This window comes from Rana temporaria, chromosome 8, assembly GCF_905171775.1.
Source record: "Rana temporaria chromosome 8, aRanTem1.1, whole genome shotgun sequence".
Lineage (NCBI taxonomy): Eukaryota > Metazoa > Chordata > Amphibia > Anura > Ranidae > Rana > Rana temporaria.
The window spans coordinates 117,119,387-117,132,802 of record NC_053496.1 but is presented as its reverse complement, the minus strand read 5'-3'; the positions used below and the strand labels follow the sequence as shown (position 1 = coordinate 117,132,802).

The 13,416-nt window shown below is 39.4% G+C and overlaps 1 long non-coding RNA gene across 1 annotated transcript; it reads right to left on the bottom strand.

Moving 5' to 3' along the window:
* Window positions 1–7,154: 7,154 nt before the first annotated feature.
* LOC120910705 lies at window positions 7,155–8,675 on the bottom strand. Its single transcript, XR_005741544.1, has 5 exons — window positions 8,528–8,675; window positions 8,245–8,318; window positions 7,848–7,942; window positions 7,504–7,701; window positions 7,155–7,246 (listed from the first exon to the last, which is right to left on the bottom strand). It is a non-coding gene; the product is annotated as an uncharacterized LOC120910705 (long non-coding RNA).
* Between the last annotated feature and the right edge of the window lie 4,741 nt (window positions 8,676–13,416).

Here is a 13,416-nt window from a genome sequence, read left to right as displayed (position 1 = left end):
TACATGGTGGCAAGCCCTCCTTGAACCTCCCATTACGGCCGTCTCTTTGGTTACAGACAAGCTTGATCTCAAGTCCTTTTCAATTTAGCCTAGTAGCTCTTGACTCGGCCTGGGATATCTTCCAGGCATTTCTATCCCAGTATCCTGGGTTCTTTTCTCACAAACTTTCTGTACCTACTTGCGGTTTGGTTCTTTTGGCCACTTTTCAGTTCAACAGGTTTTTCAAGCTGGTGCCCAGTACAGGCTGGGCGCCAGACTTTCGTGGATGTGCTCAGAGATAGGCCACCCTCCTTTCCCTAGCACTCCCTGCCCTTCTAGCACAGGGCATGGCACGCAGCAATTCCTTGCTGCCTAGCTAGGGTAGCACTTCATATTCACTCCGGGCCGTGCTTTTAGTACAGGTGCAGTCCTGCTGCTTTTCATCGAGGGGTCTGTTTCTTTTCGTTGTTGAGAAGTTAGATTGGCGGTAGTCAGCTGTCTTTTCCGGACATATCTCAGTTCCACTTGTCTGTCACAGACTTTCTTGCGTTGGGGGCTTGTGGTAACATACGGTTACTTTCATTTCAATCTCTTTGCTAGCTCATCCTACTGTTTATTTTTGGCCCCTTTTAGGCATACCGACCACGTGACCCTGGCACACCTCAGGTCAATTTCCCTGTTTCCCTTCAGACCTTTCCCTAGCACGATTACCTGAGACTCTGAGTACAAGTGTAAGGCTGACCGCAGGTCAGCCTGTATTTGTAGGAGGAGTCAGGAGGTATTTAAACCCACCCTCCTTCCTCCTTCTGGGCGACGATTTCTTGTGTCCCACCCACCCATCCCCTTTTTTCTTACTATTTCTTCTTTTACTTCTACTTGGGTATGCCCCCTTTTAGGCATACCGACCACGTGACCCCGGCACACCTCAGGTCAATTTCCCTGTTTCCCCTCAGACCTTTCCCTAGCATGATTACCTGAGACTCTGAGTACAAATATGATTTTGAATATTTATTATGATATACACTCTTACTACCAAGAATCTAGCAGTTATGCACTGATTAGAATTTGTTGACAAGAATTTTTTCTCCAACCTTTATTTCTATTTTTATATTTAGTTTTATTGAATTTTATTTAGTTTTACAGCAGTCAACTTTCAGGTTGCCTTTTTCCTCTTCCTAGATGCATTTTATATGTGCATTTTACATGTGTATGCGTATTTTTATATACTAAAATGCACACCCCTATATGTTTGAAATTACCATTGATCGTAACGGGTTAATGGATAAATAACGGCACAATTTGGTATACAAAGGGTAAATGTCTGTGACACTGATGTGCTACTGATATGGTTTGTCCATTTCCCACTGGCTGATGGGTACTTTACCTTAGCCGCATGCTGATAATCATATCAGGGATGTCTGTTTTTATAGTGACACTATCTTGCCTTTTCATTTTGGTATAGATGTAAATGTAATGTTGTCACAGCCAATTGGCTATTGTTTTTGCAAAGTGTCTCTGTATACGTTATTACCGTGGAACATTATGTTATTATGTAGACACGTTCAACTAATGTATGATGTTATAGATTATTTACTTTGTGCAGCGTTAACAAATCACACATTTGTATTATCCCAGTGACTTAACACGGCAGAAAAAATATGTGATGGACGACGGCGTATCCAGGAACTGCTAGGAGTGCGTTCAACCACTGAACCATCGCAACCAGGACAGGCGTCTCCAGCAGCGTGCACTCAGCACAAGCGCGACCCCCTGTGTGCGGAGGAGAGCGGTGATTACACTCTTTTATGCTCTTTTACAGATGTTTTTTTGTACGTAGATAGGAAGCGGGGTGTTATTACACGGGTTCTTTGTTACATTAAAACGGAATTACACTATATTGGTGCTTTTGTTTATTATGATCCATGAGTTGGAATTAACCTTTGCTGTTTCTGGAGAGATGTTGGAGGTCTGATCAGGAGGAAATAGTTTCAAGGCTCTGTTTAGCCAGCTATCTGGTGAGTGTGAACCCCAGAGGGGAAGTGTACCTGACTTTTGTGTGGTGAAGATTGGGAGTCGATGGAGGGTGCACTACTATTCCAACCATTGAAGCATTTCCTATACTTCTTTGAACTGTGTCTCACTATACCTACCTGTGGAATTTTCTAACATTTACTATCTACACTGGACTTTATCCATCTTAGCGCTGTTTTATCATTTTATAACCACCTTTTGGGCTATATGTTTTGATACCAATTTTTTATACAGCACAAGTGCAGTAAACTCCAAGTAGGTTTAAGTGCAAACTATACAGCACAAGTGCAGTAAACTCCAAGTAGGTTTAAGTGCAAACTATACAGCACAAGTGCAGTAAACACCAAGTATTTTTAGGTGCAAACTATAAAGCACAAGTGCTGTAAACACCAAGTACGTTTAGGTGCAAACTATACAGCACATGGGCAATACAACACGTTAGAACACTGCAGCTAGCACAATCAACTGCCTGACAAATAGGAATAGCTGATCTAGCTAAACTATACAGAGTATAAATATATGTACAACATTTGGGATGTGAGTGAGTGAAAAACTTATATAGCGCTGCACATGTGAACTGAATCGCCTCTGGGCGCTTGTTTGACCATTTCTCCTTTGACCTCAGAAGAGATGGGTCTTGAACTTTCTCCTAAAGGCCAAGTGGTTCTCCTCCAAACAAATGGAGGTTGGTAAAATGTTCCAAAGTCGAGGGCCTAGGACAGCAAATCTTCTTTTTCCTTTGGACTTGTATCTGGTTTTGGGCATTTGGAGTAGGTTTTAGTTGGAGGATCGCAGAACGCGATTGGGGTTGTAAGCCTTTAGTTTTTCGCATAGATATTTGGGGGCATTTCCCAAAATACATTTATGCGTCAGACAGAGTGCTTTGAAAGTGATTCTGTCTTTCACTGGCAGCCGGTGAAGGCTTCTCAGTGAGGGTGAGATTGATTCCCAAGGTTTTTTCCCAGTCACCAGTCGCGTGGCAGTATTCTGAACGACCTGCAGGCGAGTGATTTGGTACTTTGGGAGTCCGAGATAGAGGGCATTTGCATAATCAAGTCTGGAGTTAACAATTGTTCCCACCACGACCGCTATGTCCTCTTTGGGAATAAATGGAATAAGTCTGCGTAGTAGGCGACTACTGACGCTATTTGTGCATCCATTGTCATGTAGGTGTCAAAGATGACTCCGAGACTTTTGACTTTGGTGCTAGGGTTGATGGTTTTGCCCAGAATGGACGGAGGTGTCCAGGTTGTTGCCGGTTGATTCTTTTTCGACCAGTTGAGTTTAAGATAACTCTTAGTCATCCAGTTCTCTATCAATGAGAGGCATTTCTCTAGACCGAGATGATGATCCTTTTTGTTGCAGATGCGAAAGTACAATTGTGTGTCATCCGCATAAGAGTGGTAGAGCAGCTTTTGGCTGCTGATGATTTCAAAAAGGGGCCGAAGATAGATATTAAACAGCACCGGGGACAGAGGGGATCCTTGAGGGACTCCACATGACACCGCGCGTTTTTCAGAAGTGAACAGTCCCAGTTTCACTACTTGTGATCGGTTTTCCAAAAAGGAGGAGAACCAGGATAAGTCACATTCCGCGACTTTGGCTACTTCAGCTAGCCGAGTCAGCAATAGTTTGTGGTCTACCGTGTCAAAAGCTGCGCTGAGGTCCAACAGTACTAGAAGACAAGATTCTCCTTCGTCTGCCTCCTCGAGAGCATCATCCCATATTTGATGTATATATATCCTCTACACACTGTAAATTTAACTAAACTGACTAGCCTGCCTGCTTTATCTATCTATCTAGTAAAAAAGACACTGTCTCTCTCTCTATAGGACTGATCTTCTCATCAACAACGCCGCAACACACTACACGAGGCCACCTTGCAGGCTGCCTTTTACAGTGTGGGGCGTGTGCTAAAGCCCTGAGCCATAATTGGGGTCATAGTGCATGCTTGGCCAATCATCAGCGCGCAATGCCGCAGTGAATTATGGGCCGTGGCGCGTCACTCGAATTTGGCGCGAACGACCCGTTTTGTTCGAATTTCGACGAACAATCGAACAGGCAATGTTCGAGTCGAACGCGAAGCTCATCCCTACTCCCAAGGAATCAATCCAAACAAGAAATTAACGTGCAACCCAGTATGTTCCAAGTTTCAAATTCTTCATTAGTCTGCATTAAAAGTGGTACACAATAGCTAACATGTTTTGGCCAGGACGGCCTTCTTCACAGCAGAAGGCCATCGTGACCAAAACATGTTGGCTATTTTGTGCCATTTTTAATGTAGATTAATAACGAATTTGGAACTTGTAATGTAACGGGTTGCCGGTTAATTTCTTCTATGATTTTCTTCACATATTTAGGTCGGCAACTGTCCACATGTTGGAAGAGAGTTCCTTGGGATTGGCTTACAAAATGCCCAATGGATGGGTCTTCCAGGCTGAAATTCTGATTTACACTGTCTTGCTGGAATAAAGTTTTGAAGCAAATGACGTCACTGGTGTGTGGTCTCTGCTTTCTATGGTATTGCTACTATGTCATAGTGGTACTACCTTGATGTTTGGTAGAAATGTGTGGGCTGTACGTTGTGTAAAGGGATGTATGGATATTGTATCAAAATGTAGATTTTATTGATATGCATTAATGAAGGTTGCATATGTAACATCAATGTGCGTGAGTCTGTGAAGAGAACAGTAAAAATAAAATGTGAAGGAATGAAAGTAAAATTACAAGGTAAGTGAAAAAAAATATATTCATCAACAGAATAACATTGCTAAATCAGGTATGCTTTATTCGGATGAACAGCAATATAGACAAAATGAGACACACGTGAAGTTAATTGTAAATAATGATACATAATACAGCTTTACAAATAGTTGTTTAGGCATTCAATTTAACTTATTTTAAGATATTCATTTCTTGAATCCGTAACTGCCACCTTTCACTCCACCAACATTTCCTCCAGCAGCTCCTCCTCCAACTCCTGCACCTATCCCTATATAAGAGCAAAGTAATTGTTACGTGTGTAGGAATACAAGTTATATGTTATTTGCTATGTTCTTAAACATTCTTATCAAACAGTATACTTTCTATTCACAGATATGTTTTTAATAGCAGTAAAAGAGTCTGTCCAGGTTCAAGTAGCTGGGAGTTCAGAGTTCTGTTTGTAAGTCTAATATGTAAGTTGTTATATGTATACAGCAGTTGCACCCCAATCTTATTCCTTTCAATTTAAAAAATAGCCTGTCATAGGGCAGTAGGAGGCCTGCTTAGACCAACAGATATCAAATTGGTCAGTGGTTCACTGAGACTGTCCTGGTTCTCACTGATGCAAAATTGTCCTGCCACTGGCCAATTTCTATCACCGTCCCAGATACAGCTGTGTAAAAAATGGGGAGCAGTGGGGCAGTTTAAAGACATAGTCCACCTTTTACAAGAATAATCAATGCTCCCATATTAATTTTTAATTTTTTTAATGGACATTTGTTATTTTTTTGCATTGAAATCTGCAAGGCATTGCAGCCACAACCAGGAAATCAGGGTGCAATGCTCTGACTCCTGCAGACTATGTCCTGCAGACTATGGTCTCTTTGGGGTGATGTACTAAAGGAAAATCCACTTTGCACTACAAGTGCACTTGGAAGTGCAGTCACTGTAGATCTGAGGGGGACATGCAAGAAAAATAAAAAACAGCATTTTAGCTTGCACATGATTGGATGATAAAGTCAGCAGTACTTACTCAGATTTACAGTGACTGCACTTCCAAGTGCACTTGCAGTGCACTTGTAGTGCAAAGTGAATTTGCCTTTCATAAATAACCCCCAATGTGTCTACCATCCAACCATTGCTTCTTAGAATTACTGAAGATAAATGATCCAGGGTGACACAAGACATTAACAAATCGGTCCTGTTTATCCATAAAAATGCTAGGGAGGTTTTCTATTAATATTCATGACAACTTGTTTTAAAGCATATCAAAACCCAAGAACACTGGTGTAATATATTAAAGATTACTGATCATTAGATATGTCCTATGTGTCCTAAGAGGACAATGCTCACTCAGTGTACTATATCTATGGAATGTGGATTGTCACCTAGGATAGAAAGTGTGTTAGGACTACACAACACTTCCCTCTGTCCTCATCTCCATAACATAAGTGGGAGGTGTTTAGTAGTTCCAAAAAACATAGTAGAAAACATAAAACCTTATGAGATTACTAATTCCTAGCAGGATCAAGTTTTCTAGAAAATAACAAAATGCCTTTAATGGAATTGATAAAATAATAGGGAGCAAATAGGAGAAGTTTATTTTTAGGGTTTACATATATTTTAACTAAGGAAAATCCAACAGTCGTTGCTTTCCAGGAAGTTGCAGTAATCTTATCAGGTAGTAAAGATGTTAATGGAGGCTGAGGGCTATTTATCAATGTAATACATTATAAAAGTGTAGAAACATGGAAGAAAAAGGCTGTTACATTTACATATTTACATTGGTATATGTTCACTGACATTCACGCCTGGATCTGGTGCAAATAATTAATTTAGATCGTAGACATCTGACACATTAGAGCTGGTATTTCTTTTGCTGTTTCTACATTGCTTATATTTAAGTTGTGCTCCCAGTAAGGTGAAGCCCTAGCAGATAACATAGATAGGTTGGGCCTCCCTCCTGTATTTTCTGTCTGAATGGAACAGACAGTTTTCTGTGGGACCTTAACAATTTCATCAAAAGTTTGCTTCATTACTTTCAATTCTTTCCTACACTGCACCACATCTGCATGGCATGCTTCATATTTTACCTTAGAACCATGTGATGTTTCCATTATTTTATTGGTATTTTCCCCATTATGAATATGCAACTTCAGGATATATGGGGGTTTCCTTATACAGGAAAAATATGGGGACTCTTGTTAAAGCATCGACAGTAAATTTCTGTAGAAATATGTGGGCCTGGTCAAACCTCAATCATGAGAGCCACAACATCGATATGAATATCAAAAATATTTATTTTGTAAAAAGGTTTTCTTTATAAAAAGACATAGAAAAAGAAAAAAAGAAAAAAGCAAAAATATTGTACATTGAATACTATAGAATGCATACTAGACAAATTCCAGACTATCAAATAAAATGATACTTCAAGTGCATATAGATGCAGGTGATCTTCATTTCATCCCACATGTAACGGTTCTACTAGTTTCGCCCAAGGGGGCTTCGTCAGGAACCAATGGGGGGCAGTAGTCTGAGCAAACAAAGAGTATATCAATGAACAGGAACATATAAATCATATTATATACAAAAAGTCACATAAATTGATTATATCGGTACATACAAACGTGTCTGGTTGACCATAGAGTTTAATATAATCATCGTCTATTATAGAACATAAAGATAATGTATTTTCTTTAAATAAATGAAAGTCGAGTTAATGGAGTATCTGTGGTAGCTGTGGACTTTAACGAAAGAAATATAAATAATAATTATAAAGAATATATTTACCTGTAAAAGTGGACTAAAAAAACCTGAATGATTGGCCGTGATTGGCTCAAAGTCCCAGATGGAGAATCCCAGATAGATGGAAGGAGGGATGGGAGAAAGAGGAAATAATCCTCTTAAGCATGCGGGTAGGAACGCCGTGCCATGCACAGAGCCTGGATGCAAGCCTATAGAGGAAGAGGAGCCGGAGGCAAGCAGGTACTGTAGGTACAGAATAAAAATATTAAGAATATTGGAAAATTAACAAGTAAAAAAGGAAAAAGAGAAAAGGTAACCAGAAAGGGAGAAAGATTGCGAAGAACAGACAACTGTAGAGAGATATGTGTAAAAGAATTAATGATTATTACCTGATTAAAATGATGATAGAAATAATGGGAAGATTGATGATGAGGTAGTCTCAGAAGAGATGGGTATAATTCATCCCAAGAGATTTCTGTCAATACTATACTGCACAAAATAGGAAGTCATTCACTACATCATCAGATTGTATAATGACAAATTAGTTTGAAAATTAATTATTAAAACTGCAAACGACAGCAGTAATAAAGATAATGTTAATATAAATATAAACGCCTATATAGGCTGCAAAGTATCAAACGAATCTAAATTAATTAGAAGAATGTAGCATTTTTTTGTAATAATTCAACTTTATAGTTGTTATACCTATCATAGTAATAGGGGTATAGCATGAAAAGAGAATGAAAATACTAATCTAATTAAAAGGAATAATGGTAATGGTTTTACCTGATTCTAGTTGCAATAATAACTGCCGGGAATAGGGCAGATAAATTGCCCAGGAGAACTGTATAGTCCAGATACTGAATAGTAAGAAATAAAAGAAAGAAAGTCAATCCAGGAAAAAATATATTTCCTCATTGTTGACAGATAAGTGAGTAAAAAGTATATTTTCACAGAGTCTGCAAGTGGCAACAAAGTATCACATCCAGACTGTTGTGAAAAATGAATTAAACTTGGAAGGGAAGAAAATAATGAAATAATGATAAGACAATGGTAGATGAAAGCATACCTATGACCTGCTGTTGCCTCTGTATACCAAGGAATGATTCCTCTGGCAGAGCTCACGCTGACACATCAGCTGTGCGGCTCACTAATAAGCTGCCCTCAATCAGAGTGAGATGATACACAGCTGAGTAGGGGGCAGCTCCTCACTCTAAGATGGGCGTGGTAATCACGGCAGGTGTCATGGGGATTGCCCATAGGAACCACAGGGACCGCGTCTGCGCAGAAGAAGAGCATCCCTCTAGGAGATGCTGAATCTAACGCGCCAGCGCGGAGAAGGGGAACTCCTGGGAAAGTGCACCAGCGTCACAAATGACGCATCAGTGCCTAGCATATGGGTGCCGTGAGAAAGCGGACGCGCACTGACACTCAAGCCTCCGCTTGAGTTCAGATCAGTAACGCTGAGCTGGTGCGTGCCCCCTAGCGCCCAAAATGGCTTGCAGCAATACTAATAGATGTCTGATGATAACGGCAGTGTGCTAAAGTGCAGGAGATCAATGCTGGTGATAGGAGAGCATGCAAAACAAGTTTGAATCCGTGTCAGGCAAATAAGTGAAAATAGATGTAGGGAAAGGGGGAAGAAGAGAAAAGGGGAATAAAAGAAAAAGAAAAAGAGGGAAAGCAAGAGTAAATGTAAGTGTAATAATTGGGAAATAGGAATTGGTGAAAGAAAAAGAAAAAAATATTATTTGATTAATTATAAAGAATACTAAAGGAATATAATATTGTTTATAAAATCAAAATTAAGAAAAATAATAAAAAGATAGAAAAAATAATAAGATAGAAAAAATAATAATGATAATAATAAGAAAAATAATAATAAGAAAAAGAAAAAAAAAAAAAAAAGAAAAAGAAAGAGAAAGAAAAAGAAAAAGAAAGAGAAAAAATAAATAAATAAATGAATGAATAAAAAATGTGTGAAGATATATAATGATAATAAGGAATATAAAGTATATATATAAAAAAGGGCCCCCAGTGGACCCAGAAGAAACAAAAAGAAAAACCGTAGATAAAGTCCACAGGTCACAGCATAAACCCCTCGAAATCCATTACAGTAATATTTGACATTAATGTTGTCACATCAAAGTATGTTCTTCTGTATAACCGAAAAAAATGGTATTCAAAAAACAAATCAAGTTAATTATAAAGTGTTGTTGCATACCTACAGTCATATAGGCTGCACAATAAAGTTCTATACTCCCAAGTGTCGGGTGGTGGGGTATCGCAATAATGGGGCTCGTATAAGTGTAAAAACACAGTTCACGGCGCCAATTGCACCACCTCCTTCTATCAACAGGAAGTATTAGTGCTAAAGGGACTCGGACAGGATGGCTTGATGGGCCTTGATGGATTAAGGCTGATAGCCATTTGGTAAAGCCTGACCATAAAAGATGGAAGAACAGCTCAGATGGAAGAGCTTCAAATCAACAATGTAGTCACCCCGATATGTCCAGCTTGTGGTCACTGGATTAAACTAAAGAAAGGGTTTGTAACTAATATTTTCATTTAACCCTGGATGCTGAGTGGCATTAAGTGTATATATCCAGCGTGCTTCCGTTTGTAGCAGTCGTTTGTCAGCATCGCCTCCTCTCTCATTGAGAGGAATGTGTGCCAAGGCAAAGAAGCCTAACATTGCCTGGTTGTGGTTATGGAACAAGCCCATGTGGCGGCTAATGGGTGTTTCCATAAGTTTTTTCTTTACAGCTAAGACATGGTCTCTCATTCTACAAAAGAAATTGCGTTTAGTTTTACCTACATAGTAGGCACCGCAATTGCATTTCATTATATAGATAATGCCAATTGTTTGGCAGGTTGCACGAAACTTAGGTGAATATGTTTCGCCATTAGGTAGAGAAACACTTTCACCTGGCAGAATATATCGACAAAAGTTGCATTTACCGCACGGGAAAGTTCCTGTCTTAGTTGGTTTGGGCACCATTTGTGTCGCATAGTGGCTGGTAACGGCTCTATCCCGAATTGAGGGAGAGCGTTTGAATGTTATCTCCGGTTTTAAATGGATGAATTTTTTAATTTTATCATCGGAGGTGAGGAGGTACCAGTATTTGCTGTAAATATTACGAATAGTTTGGTGCTGACGATTGAAGCGTGTAATCACCCTAGTAGTGTTGGCTTTAGAGACATTTTTAGATTTATAGATAAGATCGTTTCTGTCTAATCGGCTGGCTTTATTGTAGGCACGGCGTAAGCAGGTCTTACTGTAGCCTCTCTCTTTGAGGCGGGCGTAAAGCTGTGCTGCTTCTTAATTTTCCAATATTCTTAATATTTTTATTCTGTACCTACAGTACCTGCTTGCCTCCGGCTCCTCTTCCTCTATAGGCTTGCATCCAGGCTCTGTGCATGGCACGGCGTTCCTACCCGCATGCTTAAGAGGATTATTTCCTCTTTCTCCCATCCCTCCTTCCATCTATCTGGGATTCTCCATCTGGGACTTTGAGCCAATCACGGCCAATCATTCAGGTTTTTTTAGTCCACTTTTACAGGTAAATATATTCTTTATAATTATTATTTATATTTCTTTCGTTAAAGTCCACAGCTACCACAGATACTCCATTAACTCGACTTTCATTTATTTAAAGAAAATACATTATCTTTATGTTCTATAATAGACGATGATTATATTAAACTCTATGGTCAACCAGACACGTTTGTATGTACCGATATAATCAATTTATGTGACTTTTTGTATATAATATGATTTATATGTTCCTGTTCATTGATATACTCTTTTTTTGCTCAGACTACTGCCCCCCATTGGTTCCTGACGAAGCCCCCTTGGGCGAAACTAGTAGAACCGTTACATGTGGGATGAAGTGAAGATCACCTGCATCTATATGCACTTGAAGTATCATTTTATTTGATAGTCTGGAATTTGTCTAGTATGCATTCTATAGTATTCAATGTACAATATTTTTGCTTTTTTCTTTTTTTCTTTTTCTATGTCTTTTTATAAAGAAAACCTTTTTACAAAATAAATATTTTTGATATTCATATCGATGTTGTGGCTCTCATGATTGAGGTTTGACCAGGCCCACATATTTCTACAGAAATTTACTGTCGATGCTTTAACAAGAGTCCCCATATTTTTCCTGTATAAGGAAACCCCCATATATCCTCTTTCATAGAGGGACTTGAAAGCTGACAGTCAATCCTTATTTAATTAATGTTTATGCTCTGTCAATCCACTTATATCTTATTATAGGGTGGATTTAAACACCCGTGCTCCCCCCATTTAAGACAGAGCTCTAACATACTCTAGTTGATCTTCCTGTTAACCTCACTCATGTGCCACATTTATTGTGACAATTTGATTTTTCCATGTGCTTTCTCTAACTACTGAAACACTAATATATTAATTTGTTTATTTTTTGCTGTGTCATACCAGCTGTTCACTATTACTGCACATTATCGTTCCTATTGTTTTAAGGGACAGGCCTCTTCGTTACCATCTTGCTTGTTTGATACCGTTCGGCTAGCCAATCAACGAGAAAGTAATCACCTCTCTGTCAAGATGGTGGAATATTGTGGTAAGGAGTGGGAGGGATTTATAGCTGAGGTGAAGAAATCTAGGATCAAGGATGAGGCTTCAGAAGATGATGCTAATTCCTTTTTCCTGGGTCTACAAAAATTAGTTGAAAAGAAAACGCGCCTATTTTGGCACAAGGAATTCTTTCAACAATACATCAGTACCAAAATTGTGCCTTGGGGTTTAAGGATACAAATATTTCCAAATATTAACAAAGTAGAAGCAAATGTCAAGGCAGCGTGGGAGCTTAATTTACAGAACTGTTCGTTTAATATGATGAATATTTTGTGTGAACAATATAGCCGTGATATGAGCAATATTGATTGTGAGATCAAAGACTGGCAAGACATTAATCACAATGTACGTTCATATGTTGACTACTCAGCATATGATGATCAACTTAAAGTCCATTTGACCAAGTATGCCACTAACCTGATTAAAACTAAGGAAAATAAATACCAAAGAGATAAAAGGGCATATGACAATGCTCAGGCATATAGATGGCCGAGTAACCCTCAGCGTAAAAATGTTAATGTAAAGAAATCCTTTGATAAGAAAAGCTCCCCTAAAAATAGTCCTAGATGTCAGTCTGATACATCTTCTCTGTCATCTGCATCTTACTTTCCAGTTGAGAGACGCACTGACACAGATAACAAAAAGAGAAAAAACGATCTAGACAGGAGCCTGCAGGAGGTCACTCGATCTCAGTTTCCTCTAAAGGATAAACGATCCCGTGCTCAAAGATCGCGTACTAGTAATTCCAGCAATAACACGAGCATTTTCAGTAATACTTCTCTTACGCTGCCTATCTCTACTACAGGATTAGTTACAACATCTACCCTTGCTCCACCTATGACCCCCATGCCACATAGTTCCAATCATGTAACATCTAATGTTTCATCAGAATTACGCACTGCACCCATATTTACTGTCGATAGGAAACACAGTGCAGGCACACAGAGTACCCAGCCGACAGTAAAAGATCAGGTCCCGGTCCCCACAATGATGTAGACCGGGACACAACAAAAGTAAAAAATATCATTAACCTTTCTCCCTATCCTTTAACCACAGATCAAGAAAAGGTTCTTCAACTTGGTCTCTCATTCTGCCCAGATGGCGAGGCGGACAAATTTGAACTGGTAAAAGACTTGCACCTTTTCGCTAGACGATTAATGTACAAGGTACTTTACGATAACGCGGCTAATCCCTCTAACCCCTCTATCAATGACAACACTGCCTTAGACAATGTTTCCCTGCAGGAGTTACAGGCCCTACAGGACCTAATGGAACTGTGGGATGAGAGTAATCCTGAGGAGGAAGGCTGGACGTATCAACTTCCGGGCGTGGTGCCC